The sequence below is a fragment of the Amblyomma maculatum genome, chromosome 11 (genome assembly GCF_055883805.1).
Source record: "Amblyomma maculatum isolate TAMU_Amacu chromosome 11, ASM5588380v1, whole genome shotgun sequence".
Classification (NCBI taxonomy): domain Eukaryota; kingdom Metazoa; phylum Arthropoda; class Arachnida; order Ixodida; family Ixodidae; genus Amblyomma; species Amblyomma maculatum.
Genome location: NC_139354.1, coordinates 56,340,059 through 56,356,239, shown reverse-complemented (window position 1 = coordinate 56,356,239; position 16,181 = coordinate 56,340,059).

Below are 16,181 nucleotides of genomic sequence, written 5' to 3'. Positions count from 1 at the left end.
TCCTTTTCATGGTCCGGATCTGCGGTTACTACCTGTCCTAAGTAGACATATTCGCCTACTATTTCCAGTATTTCGCTACCTAATGTAAACTGCTGTTCCTTCCCGAGGCTGTTGAACATTACCTTAGTCTTCTGCATATTGATTTTCAAGCCTACCTTTCTACTTTTCCTGTCTAGGTCATCAATCATTATTTGCAGTTCATCCCCCGAGTTGCTTAGCAAGGCAATGTCCTCAGCAAATCTCAGATTACTGAGGTATTCTCCATCTACCCTTATCCCTAACTGCTCCAATTCCAAGTCTCTGAATACTTCCTCTAAACAAGCTGTGAATAGTACTGGGGAGATTGTGTCTCCTTGCCTAACACCTTTCTTTATGGGAATTTTGTTACTTGCTTTATGCAGAACTATGGTTGCTGTGCAGCCACTATATATATCTTCCAGCACTTTCACGTACGGCTCGTCTACCCCCTGATTTCGCAATGCCTGCATCACCGCCGAGGTTTCAACTGAGTCAAATGCTTTTTCGTAGTCAATGAATGCTATGTATAAGGGCTGGTTATATTCCGAGCATTTTTCTATCACCTGATTGATGGTATGGATATGACCGATAGTTGAGTACCGTTTCCGAAACCCTGCTTGATCCTTTGCTTGATTGCAGTCTAAGGTTGTCCTGATTTTATTAGTGATTCCCTTAGTAAATACCTTATACGTAACAGACAGTAAGCTGATTGGTCTGTAATTTTTAAGGTCCTTAGAGTCCCCTTTCTTGTGAATGAGTATAATGTTTGCATTCTTCCATGGTTCCGGTACCGTCGATGACACCAGGCACTGCGTATACTGGGTGGCCAGTTTTTCTAGCACGATATCACCCCCGTCCTTCAGCAAATCTGTAGTTATCTGATCCTCTCCAGCTGATTTCCCCCTTTTCATAGTTTCTAGTGCTTTCTTCACCTCGTCCTTCGTCACTGGTGGAACGTCTGACTGTTTTTCCCTACCGCCAATCTCATTACGGTCCTGACTACTTCGGCTACTGTAGAGATCTGTATAGAACTCCTCGGGTACTTTGACTATATTGTCCATATTAGTGATGACGTTGCCCGCCTTGTCCCTTATCGCATACATCTGGTTTTTGCCGATGCCCAATTTCTTCTTTACCGCTTTAAGGCTTCCCCCGTTCTTTACAGCATGCTCAATTTTCTCCATGTTATACTTCCTTATATCGGCCACCTTGCGCTTATTGATTAGCTTTGATACCTCAGCCAATTCGATCTGGTCTGTTGGATTGGACGCTTTCATACTCTGGAGTTTCTTAATCAAATCTTTCGTCTCCTTAGACAGCTTACCGGTATCTTCTCTAACTATCCTACCGCCTACTTCTACCGCGCACTCAGTAACGATATCTCTGAAATTATTGTTCCTTGCCTCTAGGGTAATGTCGCCATCCTCAGTTAGAGCTGAATACCTATTCTGTAGCGAGATCCTGAACTCTTCTGCCCTCCCCCTCACCGCTAATTCGTTGATGGGTTTCTTTCTTACTAATCTGTTGCGTTCCTTCTTCGGATTTAGGCTAATTCGGGACCTCACCATCCTGTGGTCGCTGCATCGCACTTTCCCGATTACCTCTACATCTTGCATAATGGCGGGGGTTGAACACATTATGAAGTCGATTTCATTTTTAGTCTCTCCGTTAGGACTTTTCCATGTGCATTTCCGGTTCTTCCGTTTGTTGAATAAGGTATTCATTATTCGTAAGTTATTGCGCTCTGCAAACTCAACTAGTAACTCCCCCCTGCTATTCCTAGAACCAATGCCATAGTCACCTACTACCTTATCTCCTGCCTGCTTTTTCCCTACCTTGGCATTGAAGTCGCCCATTAGTACAGTGTACTGAGTCTTTACTTTTCGCATTGCCGATTCTACATCTTCATAGAAGCTTTCAACTGCCTGGTCCTCATAACTACATGTAGGTGCATAGGCCTGTACAACCTTCAGTTTATACCGCGACCTTCGCTTTGGCTACTGGCAAATCTCCGTCGATGAACGAGACCGCGAAAAAACGGCATTTATCTCTCCTGACGGCCTCTACCAATTTAAAATCATGCCATTTGGCGTATGTAACGCCCCTGCAAGTGTCGAACGAATGATGGACTCGTTGCTGCGCGGCTTCAAGTGGACGACTTGTCTTTGTTACTTAGACGACGTCATTGTTTTCTCGTACACATTTGACAGCCACCTCTCGAATTTCTACCATTCTCGAGCTATTCCGCCGCGCCGGCCTTCAACTCAACTCCAAGAAATGCAGTTTCGGCCATCGGGAAATCAAAGTTCTTGGCCACTTGGTGAATGCTGCTGGTCTTCAGCCTGACCCCGATATCAATCGCGCCGTTCGTACTTTTTCCCACACCAAGTTCATCTAGTTGAAGTTTTCTTGTCTTGTGTTCGTATTTTCGTTGTTTCGTCCAGACCTTCGCAGCCATTGCTCGCCCTCTCACCGCCCTACTTAAAAAGATGCACCTTTCTCTTGGGGCCCTGACCAAGCTGTAGCTTTCTCCGAACATATCGCTGCTCTCACCAATCCACCCGTCTTGGCCCATTTCAACCCTTCAGCCCCTAACTAACTCCGCACTGACGCCAGTGGTCACGGCACAGGACCTATCCTCGCTCAGCGACACCACGACCGCACCAGAGTGATTGCGTATGCCAGCCGCCTATTATCTAGAGCAGAACAAAATTACTCTATCACAGAGAGGGAGTGCCTAGCTCTTGTTTGGGCTATTGCGAAATTCCGTCCTTATTTGTTTGGACCACCTTTACTGTTATCACGGACCACCATGCCTTGTGCTGGCTGTCTACACTCAAAGACCCTACTGGACGTTTGGGACGCTAGGCGATAAGGTTCGAAGAATACACCTTTTCCGTGGTTTATAAGTCTGGTCGGCTTCACCAATTTGCAGATTGCTTGTCCCGCCACCCTGTCTATCCTCCCAGCTCTACGGCCCGTGACATTGACGCACGTTTCCTGTCTTTATCGTCCTTTCCCCACATAGCCGACTAACAAAGCTTGGACTCAGCACTCCGGTCTATCATCGACCGTCTGACTACCAGCCAGTCTCATCCCGCTCTAACCATGTTCGTACTCTAAGGTGACGTACTATACCGGCGCAATATGCGACCTGATGGCGCTGAGCTCTTGCTCATCGTTCCGAAACATCTGCGCTCCACCATTTTGGAACAATTGCATGATGCTCCCACCGCTACACATCTTGGCGTGTAAAGCACGTATGACAGTGTGCGCCGACGTTTTTACTGGCCGGTTCTCTATTGCTCAGTTCAGAATTATGTGGCCGCATGTGAGCATTGCCAGCGTTGGAGAAACCCATCCGTTCTGCCATAAGGACACCTGCAGCCAGTATCCATCCCGAATGACCCGTTTTTTCATCTTGGTGTTGATTTGCTTGAACCCTTCCCTGTCTCTGCGTCGAGCAACAAATGGATCGCCCTAGCGACCGGCTATGCTACGCGTTACGATATTACCCGCGCGATCTCGACTAGCTGCGCTACAAACGTCGCTGATTTCCTTCTCCACAACGTGATACTACAGCATGGTGCCCCTCGTGAATTACTCACGGATCGTGTTCGCTGCTTCCTCTCCACTGTAGTTGACGAGCAACTTCGTGTGTGCACTGTCCGCCACAAATTTACCACCGCCTATCATCCTCAGACCAAAGGCCTCACAGAAAGCCTAAACCTCACACTCACCGATATGTTATCAATGTAGGTCTCCAGCGACCATCGAGTTTGGGGCATTAATCCACCTTCTGTAACGTTTGCTATAACTCTTCTCGTCATGATACCGCTGGCTACTTTCTCTTTTACCTGCTCTTTGGCCGACACCCATTACTCCCCTTTGATACATCGCTACCCACTACTGACGCGGCCGCTAGTACTTACGCTCGTGATGCCATATCCCGCGCTAATGATGCTCGCCACATTGCACACGACAGGCTCTTTTCTTCCCAAGACTCCCAGCAATCCCGTTATAACAGTCGCCATCTCAATGTGCACTACGCCCCAGGCTCTCTCGTTCTGCTCTGGCTCCCATCACGCCGGGTGGGCTTGTGCGAAAAGCGTCTACCACGCTACACAGGCCCCTACCGTATCTTGCGCCGAGTCACCGACGTCACATACGGAATCGAAACTTTGAACCTAAAGTCTTCTACACCAGGATCTTCCGACATTTTGTACTTGACACGAATCAAGCCGTACTTTCACGCCCTGCTTCGTTTACCTAGAACGCACCGGGACTGTGCTTTTGCGGCGGGGATAATGTTATGCGGTGCACCATGCTGGCATTCAGCAAGTGAAAAAAGAAGTGTCTGGGTGTGGTGACGAAGACGACGCTCAGTGTTGAGTTGTGCGGCTAAGCGGTGCCCATTGACTTGAGAGTGCTGTGACCCATCGGTGCGTGAATTCCACTCGTAACAACATAAAAAAAGCATTATGCGACACTTAGATACGATATATAAAAGGTATAAACGCATGCAGTATTCATTAAAGATGGAAATCAACAGACCACGCACTCAATAACATATTTACACAAAAAATGTTGCATATGAGAAAACGACAGCGACTACCAATAATGAAACTATAGGGGATATTCATTGAAATATTGTTTTACGTTCTTTTTAGATACCCTAGGTGCCAATGAAAGTTCTACACTTGGTGTCGTGTTGTTGATAAGGGATGGCACCTGAAACGATAATTTGTTTTCCATAGCTGGTTCGAGTAATCGGTACCGTTTTTTTTGTGTGTTCGCAGATCATTAATTATGGTAGATCTATCAGGTAGTGTAGTATACAGCTTATTATGGTGAATGTACTGCAGAAGTGGAAAGTAGTAAATCTGATGACTGGCTAAACAGGCATATTGTAAGCACTGTGAGTGACCTTCATCTTCATCTCAGCGTAATCATCATCGGTCTTCGGGTCGTGCGAAGAAGACGAAGTGTTGCTAAGCTGTGGCTAGTCGGTAGCTGCTGCTTCGGCCTACCTGAAGTAAAAAGGTGAATTTGCTGGTGCGTTCTTCTGCCTCACAAGTGGTGGAAGTGACTCCTGATCCCAGCGTCCTCAACGCGGCACCCCCTGGAGCTCCGTTCCGGTCGTGTTCTTGGCGGCACATCAACCGCCATGGCGCAGTCACATCCCCCTGCTCTCACCATTCCGGCGCCTGTAGCTACCGATGGGCATCCCACGGCTGCCCATGCCACCTCTGCACCACTGACGTCCCAAGGTGCACTTGCTCAGCACCATTTGACCCACCCAACTTGGTCAGTTACCTCACGTCAGCGCGACCCTCCGGTTTTCGCCGGTCTCCGCGGTGACGACGTCGAAGACTGGCTACAGCAGTACGATAGGGTGAGCGCTTTTAACGGTTGGGACGCTTCTATGAAGCTACTCAACGTCTCATTCTACCTGAGTGACGTGGCTAAGACGTGGTTCCTCAACCATGAGGACGCCATTCCTGACTGGCCTCAATTCCCGACACAGATCCGCCAGATATTTGGAACTGTTGGTGCTGGTCCGGCCTCTTTTCAAAAGAAGCTAGAGACCCGTGTGCAGCTTCCAGGAGAGACATACACATCCTACATTGAGGACGTACTCGCCCTTTGCCGGCGAGTTAACAATGGCATGGTCGAGGCTGAACGTGTCGGACATATTTTAAAAGGAATTGGCTCTTTTGCCTACGCAGCTCTAGCTGCCCAAAATCCCGTCACGGTGGCAGACATTCGTGCCACTTGCCAGCGACTTGACTATCTACAGTCGCGCCGCCTCAACAACACCTGGGATCCGAGCCAAATTCCCGAAACTGATCTGCGCACCATCATACGATCTATAATACGGGAAGAGCTCCACAATGATATTTCGTCGGTTCCTGCCTTCTCACGCCCACCTGCTCAATCTACTGGGTTGCGTGGCATTATCAAGGAGGAGCTTACTTCACTCAATCGTCCCATGGCTACAGAACCACCAGCTCCGACGTATGCTCCGAACGTTCCGACGTATGCTGAAGTCACTGCGGCTCCTCCTCCTTGTCCTCCTGTCCATCACGCGCCTGTCCCACCCAGCCTCGCCGCCCTGTCCCCGCGACCACCGGTGTATGGTAATTGGCGGCCTCTCCCACCTCGTCCAGTATGTTTCTACTGCGGAATCCGCGGCCATGTAACACGCGTTTGTCGCCGACGACTGCGAGATGAGCGTGCGAGCTATGGGTACGTTCGACGTGACGACGCCTACCAGCTTCCTCCTCGCCAGTACTACACCGATAATGACCTCCGTCCCTCTTCCTCCCCGTCGACTTCTCCTGACCGGTCTAGGACAGCACGGCCATCGCGTCGTCGCTCCCCGTCACCCTTTCGCCGGACTTCGTCGCCCCTTCGCCCTCCATCTTCAGCTTCTGCCCGCCAAACGGAAAACTAACCTGTGCAGTTTCCGGAGGTAAAACTGCACCGCCTGTCGTCTCTCCAATTCCTCCTCTGCTCCCATCAAACATGTTGACTGTATTCCTTGAGGGACATGAACTGGAAGCTTTAATTGATACCGGCGCCGCTATTTCTATTATGAAACTTGACTTGTGTTTAAAACTGCGAAAGGTGCGCACACCTTATACCGGTCCTCCTTTACGTGCTGCAAATGGACAGAATATTAACCCTTGTGGAGCGTGTACAGCCCGAGTCACCATTGATGGCATCTTGCACTTCATTGAGTTTGCTGTCCTATCCTCCTGTGTCCATCAACTCATCTTCGGCTGGGATTTCCTCCAAAACGCCTCAGCAGTCATTACGTGTTCCCCTCCCACTATTGAAGTCACTGAATGCAACATTCTTGCCGATAGAGAACCACTTTCTTCCCGTGTAGTTATGCTTGCCGATCACGTCCTCTATCCGGGCAACGAAGATATTCTATCTGTGACTTCTGACGCCGTCACCGATGGCGACGTCCTGATTACACCCAGCCCTCGTCTCCTGTCAAGAGGTATTATCATCATCGTGTCCCTTCTTCGCTTCTCCAGCGGTTCTTCTCTTCTCGCCGCATTCAACACCACATCAGAGCCCATTCTTCTGCGACGCGACTCTACTGTTGCATCAATTGCTTCCGCCCAGCCTGTCACACTTCTTCCCATTTCCACCTCCGATCGCTCTGATTCATCCCCTGCCTCGCTCAGTGCAGCACTTCGCCACACGATCAGCACCGACCTGACAACAGACCAGACAGACGCATTGCTCGCTGTATTGAACAAGCACGCAGACTCGTTCGACGTCAATTCCGGCACACTGGGTCAAACCGCTGCAGCAACGCATCGCATACTCACCGACGGATCAAGCATAGTTAGACGCCGGCCTTATCGTGTTTCCCCAACCGAGCGCAAAGCTATTCAGGAAAATGTTGCTGACATGCTTGCACGCAACATCATACGCCCATCGTCTAGTTCCTGGTCATCGCCTGTTGTGCTAGTGCAAAAAAAAGACGGTTCGGTTCGTTTTTGTGTAGATTACCGTGCTCTAAACAGAATAACTCGTAAGGATGTGTATCCCCTCCCTCGAATTGACGACGCCCTCGATTGTTTGCAAGGTGCCCAATTTTTCTCCAGCCTTGACTTAAGATCAGGCTACTGGCAGATCCCCATGAATGAAGATGATAAAGAGAAGACCGCCTTTGCAACACCGGACGGTTTATACGAATTCAATGTAATGCCTTTTGGACTCTGCAACGCTCCTGCTACATTCGAGCGTATGATTGACACAGTTCTCCGCGGCCTCAAATGGAAAACATGTCTCTGTTACTTAGATGACATCGTCATTTTTTCTTCGTCATTTCCTGATCACCTTACTCGTCTCGATGAAGTTTTGACAGCACTTTCCAGCGCTGGCCTACAGCTAAACACGAAGAAATGCCGTTTTGCATCAAAATCCATTAAAGTTCTTGGCCATCTCGTAAGCAGCGAAGGAATTAAGCCTGACCCTGAAAAAATCGCTGCTGCGCTGCACTTTCCCCGTCCAACTCGGGTCAAAGATCTCCGCAGTTTCCTCGGCTTGGCATCATACTTCCGCAGATTCATCCGCAATTTCGCCTCTATTGCCTCACCTTTACATGCGCTTCTTCACAACGACACGCCTTTCATCTGGTCTCCTGCTTGCGAAGAAGCATTTGAAACTCTGAAGCGTGCTCTGACTTCGGGTCCCGTCCTCTGCCATTTTGATGATAAAGCACCGACAATTTTGCACACCGACGCCAGTAGCCATGGCATTGGCGCTGTCCTTCTGCAACGCCAAAACACCTCTACAGAAAATGTTGTTGCCTATGCGAGCCGAACTCTGACTTCTGCGGAACAAAACTACACTATTACCGAACAAGAATGTCTCGCCGTCGTCTGGGCTGTTCAGAAGTTTCGTCCTTACCTGTACGGCCGTCACTTCACAGTCGTCACTGACCACCACGCCCTATGCTGGTTATCCACTTTGAAAAATCTGTCCGGTCGTCTCGGGCGGTGGATCCTCCGCCTTCAAGAGTACGACTTTACTGTCACTTACAAATCGGGCAAGAAGCACAAGGACGCCGACGCTCTCTCTCGTTGCCCTATTGCTTTGCCGTCGCAACCCATGTCCTCGCATTCCTCTCCTGTCCCAACGGAGTCAAGCCATTTAAACCCTACAGTTATGCAGTCTTTGAGCGCCGCCTCTATTGCTCCCATGCCAGATATACCCTGCAATCTTGCTCACCACCAGAGTGCTGACCCTTACTGTCAAAAGCTGATTGATAGTCTCAGCGGTGTTATTAGACCTCCAAATGCCCGTCTCCGTCGTCGGCTCAAAAATTTCAAGTTACAGGATGGCACATTATTTTGGCACAACTACAGCCCACTGGGCCACACATGGGTTCCCGTAATTCCTTCTTCCCTGCGTCCTCAAGTTCTACAAGCCTTTCACGACGACCCCACCGCAGGTCACCTTGGGTACCACAAAACCTACGACCGCATCAAACGTCGTTTCTTCTGGCCTGGCCTTTCAACCTCAGTATTAAAATACGTAGCGTCTTGCATCCCTTGTCAACGACGCAAGCGGTCTACGTCGCCTCCTGCCGGTCTCTTGCAACCTCTCCCATGTCCTTCCACACCTTTCGAAGTCGTCGGAATCGACTTGTATGGACCCCTGCCCTTGACTCCAGCTGGCAACCGCTGGGTCGTTACTGCCGTTGACCACCTCACCCGATACGCTGAAACCGCAGCACTTCCTTCCGGCTCCGCTTCCGAAATCGCCAACTTCTTCCTCCACACCATACTTCTTCGCCACGGCGCCCCTCGCCTCCTCCTTAGCGATCGTGGCAAGTCGTTCCTCTCCACCGTCCTCGCCGCAGTGCTTCATGCTTCAGGCACGGTGCATAAAACTACATCTCCTTACCACCCTCAGACCAATGGCCTCACGGAACGCTTTCATCGCACCCTTTCTGATATGCTATCCACCTACATTCACCCTCAGCACAACAACTGGGACTCTTTACTCCCCTTTGTAACCTTCGCCTACAACACTGCCGTTCAACGAACCACCACCTACTCTCCGTTTTTTCTTGTTTATGCCCGCCATCCTACCTTCTCCCTCGAAGCATCTTTCTTCACAGCTTCTACTCCTTCTGCCGCGCCTTCCCACGAACAGTTCGTGTCTCGTATCGCCCACTGCCGTGATCGTGCCCGCCTTCAAACTGAAGCCACTCAAGCTTCCAGGAAAAGCACGTATGATGCGACTCATCGCTCAGTGTCTTTCCGCCCTGGAGACGAAGTGCTACTCTGGACACCTACTCGCATCCCCGGCCTGTGTGAAAAGTTTCTGAGCCGTTTTATTGGCCCGTACACGGTTCTGGAACAAACTTCCCCTGTAAACTATCTCATCACACCTGCATCGCCTGTTCGCGATCGCCGGTGTCGCGGCACCGAGATTGTGCACGTGTCGCGCTTGAAACCCTTTAACCGCCGACCTTAAGATTTAATTTGCGACCAGGATGGTCGCTTTCGTTCGAGAGGGGGAATGTTGTAAGCACTGTGAGTGACCTTCATCTTCATCTCAGCGTAATCATCATCGGTCTTCGGGTCGTGCGAAGAAGACGAAGTGTTGCTAAGCTGTGGCTAGTCGGTAGCTGCTGCTTCGGCCTACCTGAAGTAAAAAGGTGAATTTGCTGGTGCGTTCTTCTGCCTCACAAGATTTTTAAACAAGGGTTCTGTACGCATGTCTCGCGGTATACCGTAATAACCTTCAATAGCTCGAAGGGCTTTTTTTTTTAAGAACAAGCAACTTAATAATATTTGTAGTACGTATGGCAAGCCATATGAGAATACAGTATGTTAGTTTGGAATAAAAAAGAGCATAATAAATTGAAATCTTTAGCCAAACGAGTAGCAAATTAGAAATTCTGTAGACATCCTACAATTCTGCTCAAGTATTTTACTAAATTTAAAATGTGCGTATTCCATGAAATGCTTTCATTGAACCAAAGGCCTAGAAACTTGTGAGTCGCAACTTGCTTTATAACGTTGCTGTTATATTTAATTACTGTACTACATTGAAGAGTGGTGTTGATTGGACTAAATATGATGTAGGTAGTTTTCATAAGATTCACACTGAGTTTATTTGCCGTCAACCAAATCTCTAAATTGTTTAAAAATTCGTTGACCGTAATTTCTAATTTAGACAACGAACAGTAGGTAAAAAAAATATTGGCATCATCCGCGTACATGATCAAATCAGGTGAGTTAGGAATATTTGTGATATTATTATATACACTATAAATAACAGTGGTCTCAAAATTGTTCCTTGGGGAAACCCTTGCCGTATAACCGTGTTAGCAGAACAGCAGTTATTAACTCGTACAAACTGTAGCCTGTTCGACAGATAACTTCTTAATAAATCTAGTGGCACACCACGGGTAATATATTTATATTCATGTTTGAATGTTCTTATTTACCATCGAAAGGTGCATGTTCGTGTGAGGCAGGTAAATGTGACCGCTTACAATAAACTTCCCGTCTCCACATTGAAGTGCTGTGCATCATCATGCTACTGCTGAAGGAATCAAATATCGGCATTTGACGGGCGATACAGCATCAGATCACAACATTATGGCCGCTAACTTGCATCTTTGAGAGGACGTTTTCAATTTAAAGAATGTTGTAGAGTGGCGGCAGCTTTATGGATCATTTACACTAATACCAACTGTTCTCTCATGACATTTCCGGTCACATAACATCATTTTGAGCAAGGATGGCACAAGGGCTTTTTCTTGTGTATTGCCGTATAGCCAAGGTTCTGACAATAGCATACATAGCATGCGAGTTATGACCGAAAATATACCCTAAATGTGAGCTATTTTGAAACTTTCCGTTTTTCGCAGTTAAGGATCCATAACGCGTAATATTGGTTTTCCTAGGTTGTTTCTTAAAGGTCACATCACTGTTCTTTTATCATGGCCTGATTTGTTAATATTGAGTGACGGTCACGCCATCGCCTACTCATGCATCTGATGCAGGCGTTTATTGTAATACTATCAACCACTCAGCAAGGCAGCTTTCTTATTTTTTGAGGTCGGGGTATGTAATATTCAGGCGAGGACATGTTCTCGCTCTTTTTTATTTACTTAAAAGTAGCACTTTGCAAGAAAAATCTGCCCAAAAAACAGCAGATGAACAGTTTGTCATTTTTTACCCACACTAGTGGACCCGATACTGCTCACGACAGTTGTAAAAGTTGTTTGGAGACTTCCCGTTAAAAAGGCCTGCTTAAGATCTCCGACGTGAATCTGCCTATTTCTCCTTTACATAACAGACTACCAAATTAGTCCGTTACTATAAATTTCCAGGCTGTCTCTTCTACGCGACGTTAATGACAATAAGGCTCTTTCATTGCGCAACCACAAATTCCCCATTCAGATTCACCACCATGTGAGCAGGTCGCACTCGAGGTTTTAGTTTCGCTTTATTAAAATTAAGTCTTCCTAGTCTCTGAAATATGACCGGGAAGTTTTTCTAAACTGTTTTTCGACGAGTTCAGCCAGATCTTACGGAACATCACTCCGTTGATCTCGTACCGAAGATCCAGGATCAAATTAGAAGTATCGGCATAGGAGCAGATGAATAGCACTCAACGAATCGAAACATCACGCAGAAAACCTCGTAACAACGCGCATCATATTCTCCTCACTCTTGCTGGATTGGCGGAACACCAAGGCATAAAAAAATCGCCATTGAATTCAGAAATGGCAAGTCTCGTACTGACTTGCACCTGGGTAATGCCGCCGCATCACCAAAGTGCTGCTTTGCTAAGTAGTACAGAAATCTCTATTGATTGTCCTCGAAGGTTTTGTTGGTGCCAAATTTGCTGCACGTATAAGGCGCATGTCCAGGAAGGGGTCTAAAGCATTCTAAATGCTTCCTTTATTCTGATTTTTTCGAGCTTCCATTACTTTGAATTTCTATAGGCACTCGCTCTGTTGCCACAAAGCAGCCAGAATATCAGTAATTCTATGTATCATCATATGCGGCCGGGACAAATTGTGATGCAAGAACTTGCGCAAAGAATTCCAACAGTCGAGATCAGACTGTATTTTCGATCTGCGATAAATCATTTCTAGTTTGCTCAAGCGACGTGTCTAAACCGATTTCATGGCTCCCTAGTCTGTAACATTTTTATTCTATATATTACTATTTACACTCCATTCGCCTTATTCAGTGTTGTCGTGGGCTCCAGGATATCTTCATTTGAGGGCCGAATATTTATTTATTAATGCAGCCCTTGAGACCTTCACGAGGAGACTAGTATAAATGGGGATTGCAATCACATTATTTTGAAAGCGATCCTGCTATGCCTCATCTCGAGGTTGTCTTCTCTATACTGTGTTCTGTCTTCTGCACTTCTGTCTTCTGGCTGCTTCGGTCGCCACCAAAGCAACCTTTTCTCTTTTCTTGAGCGTCATTTGCTCGTACGGCATATCATGAGCCACCATCTTAATCTCGTCATCATCATCAGCAGCAGCAGCAGCAGCCTGACTATACCGACTGCAGGGTGGAGGGCTCTCCCATATTTCTCCAAATAACCCGGTTCAGTGCTATCTGCATCCACTTGACCCCTGCGAACTTCTTGACCTCATCTGCCCACTTAGCTTTCCGCCGCCCCCTGCTGCGCTTTCCTTCCCTTAGAATCCAATTTGTTACCCTAAGAGACCATCAGTTATCCTCTCTTCGCCCTACATGTCCTGCCCATGCCCATTTCTTCTTCTTGATTTCCGCTAGAATGTCAGTAACTTGAGTTATTTCTCTACCCCACTCTGCACGCTTCCTTTCTCTTAATGTTACCCCTACCATTTCTTGTTCCATAGCCTTCTAGGTTGTCCTCAACTTAAGTAGAACCCTCTTGGTTAGCCTCCATATTTCAGCCCCATAGGTGAGTACAGGTAAGATGCAACTGTTGTATACTTTCCTCTTGAGCGATATTGCTAAACTGCTACTCATAATCTGCGAGTGCTTGCCAAATGCGCTCCATCCCAAACTTATTCTTCTTGTTATTTCCTTTTCATGGGCCGGATCTGCGGTTACTACCTGTCCTAAGTAGATATATTAGCCTATACTTCCAGTGCTTCGCTACCTAACGTAAACTGCTGTTCCTTCCCGTGACTGTTGAATATCACCTTAGTCTTCTGCATATTGATTTTCAAGCCTACCTTTCTACCTTTCCTGCCTAGGTCATCAATCATTTCTTCCACATTTCTTCCAAAGCTGCTGCCATTCTTGGAGACGCTTCTGGTGCGAGACTTTTGGAATGGAGATCAGCCGAGCCATCCGATTCCGGATTATACTTTTGTTGTCAAATCGAAATCGAAACCAGACAGCCCCAAATTGGAAGGCAAGCCAAGTCAAGCAAGCTTCAAAAACAAAACCACCAAACGCCGCTCGGGGTTTCAATCGTATTATGCAACCTGAAATAAATGGATGTTGTTTGTACTCTGTAACAAAACTGTCAACTTTTAACAAACGCGACATAAATATAAAGTGATGCCGAGTGATGCCGATACTCTGAATGTATGTTGCGACCAAACAAAGACAACTGCCTGTTATTGGACGGCTACTACTAACGAAGAAAAAAATTTTCTACTTTGAAGCCGCCGCCCAGTGCTACACGAGTGCAGCGACATGGAACGAAACAAAGCGAAGAGAACAGGTCTTCGATCTCGAGTGGCCTGACTGTTTAACGATTTAGACTCCTGCATGAAGAGCCGCACTGACATTGAGAAGGAACTCAAATTATGTTGTTGAGACTTCTTCAAACCCACCTGAACGAAGTGAATGCCTCTGCCCAGATGTAAGCTCCAAGGAACAAGCTGACCAGGACTACTTCAAATCTATCGAATATGACGACCAGATCGTTACATACATCGCGAAGCTCCAAGGGGAGGATAAAAAATTTATGCAAAGAGGCAGCCGAAAGAAGAAGCGTCACAACACAAAAACGCTGTCTCGGCGAGCGGTATCTGCTAGGTGAATGTGCGAAGGTTAGAACTCATAAAATGTGACGACAAAGAATTGCCATCGCAAGAATTTTGGGAGAAGTTCGAGCAAATGATCCAGAAAAAAGACCGTATGACGACCCTGGATAAATTCGTGTAACTAATACCTGAGGTTACAGACGAAGCCGTGAGAACAATCCAAGGCCTTCCCACACATCGCGGGGCTATGACGACACCATATTTCTGCTCAAAAGACGTTTGGGCAAAGCGGACGCCATCTTGCAAGCGCACGTGCGTATGCTCTTGGAACTCCAGCCTGTGGCCGAAGACATACGCTCCCTCCGGCGTTAATACGATACCCTCGTCTGTCGGACCCGCGGTCTGCAGGCGCTAGGCCAGGAGCGGGGAGCTTAAAAAACACTACGCTTTCCCGTCGTACAGCGCGCGCTGCTGAAAGAATTACTGCTCGACTACACAGAAAGCTTTGGGGGTTGGCGCATGGTTGACCCTCAAACGTGCAAGACTTTGCTTTATTTTCTCGGTCTAACGTAGAGGCTGACTCTATGCCGCGAAAGAAGAGTTGTGGAGATAAATACAATCACCGGTAGTCCTGTCCTGTCCTTTGATTGTTGGCAGCTTAAATATGAGGATATTGTTTTGGATAGATGATTCGGCTGAGCTATCCTGTTTATGGGAAGAGAATTCCTCGCCTACACGGCTACTCGTTTATTCAATTCTGGCCGAGTATATAGGCCCCGGATGAAACTGAGGGAGTAATAAGGTTATGTCGCCCCCGCCCTCCCGCCATAATTAAAGATGGTGTCCTTACCCCGCTGTACCCACTAACGCCACTGATTGGAAATTATTACCCATGATTCTTTTCCAAACTTCAAATGTTTATCAATCGGGAATGCAGTCAACAAACTTTACTAAAACCAACATATTGAATCAGGTGTTCGTGCACCAGAGCCAGCCCATTACTTTAGACTTTTACGCGTATTTTGTCATCTTTATACGGTAAAATAAAATCTATATGCAAGTATAAAAATGTGTGCACTTGGTTGTTTAGTAGTCTTGTGTATAGCTTTTCTTTCTTACACCTGCCGGGAACATAAAATAATGTTTGATATCAGCTGTAAATAAATAATGTTCAACTAGTATAGCAAGACTAAATCCAAATGAAGGATTCTCTTCTAGATCAGTCGGGTCCTCACTCTATTCACCACAGTCATGCGAGAACCAGAAAAGCGGACACAACGACAGCGCCAGTGTATACAAGCCCAGCTAACTGACTGTATATGAATGCAAATATAAGAAAATCTATGCGGAGAGCAAAAACAAATTCAACAGGAAGCGGCAAGGAAAAAAGATAACAGAAGTGCTCAATCTTTCAACAAGTGTAGAAAGGCTAAGTCCAAATGAAGGATTCTCATCGAGATCAGTCGTGTCCTCAATCTATTTACCACTGTCATGCCAGAACCAGAAAAGCGGACACAACGACAGCGCCAGTGTATACAAGCCCAGCTAACTGACTGTATATGAATGCAAATATAAGAAAATCTATGCGGAGAGCAAAAACAAATGCAACAGGAAGCGGCAAGCGAAAAAGATCACAGAAGTGCTCAAACTCTCAAGAAGTGTA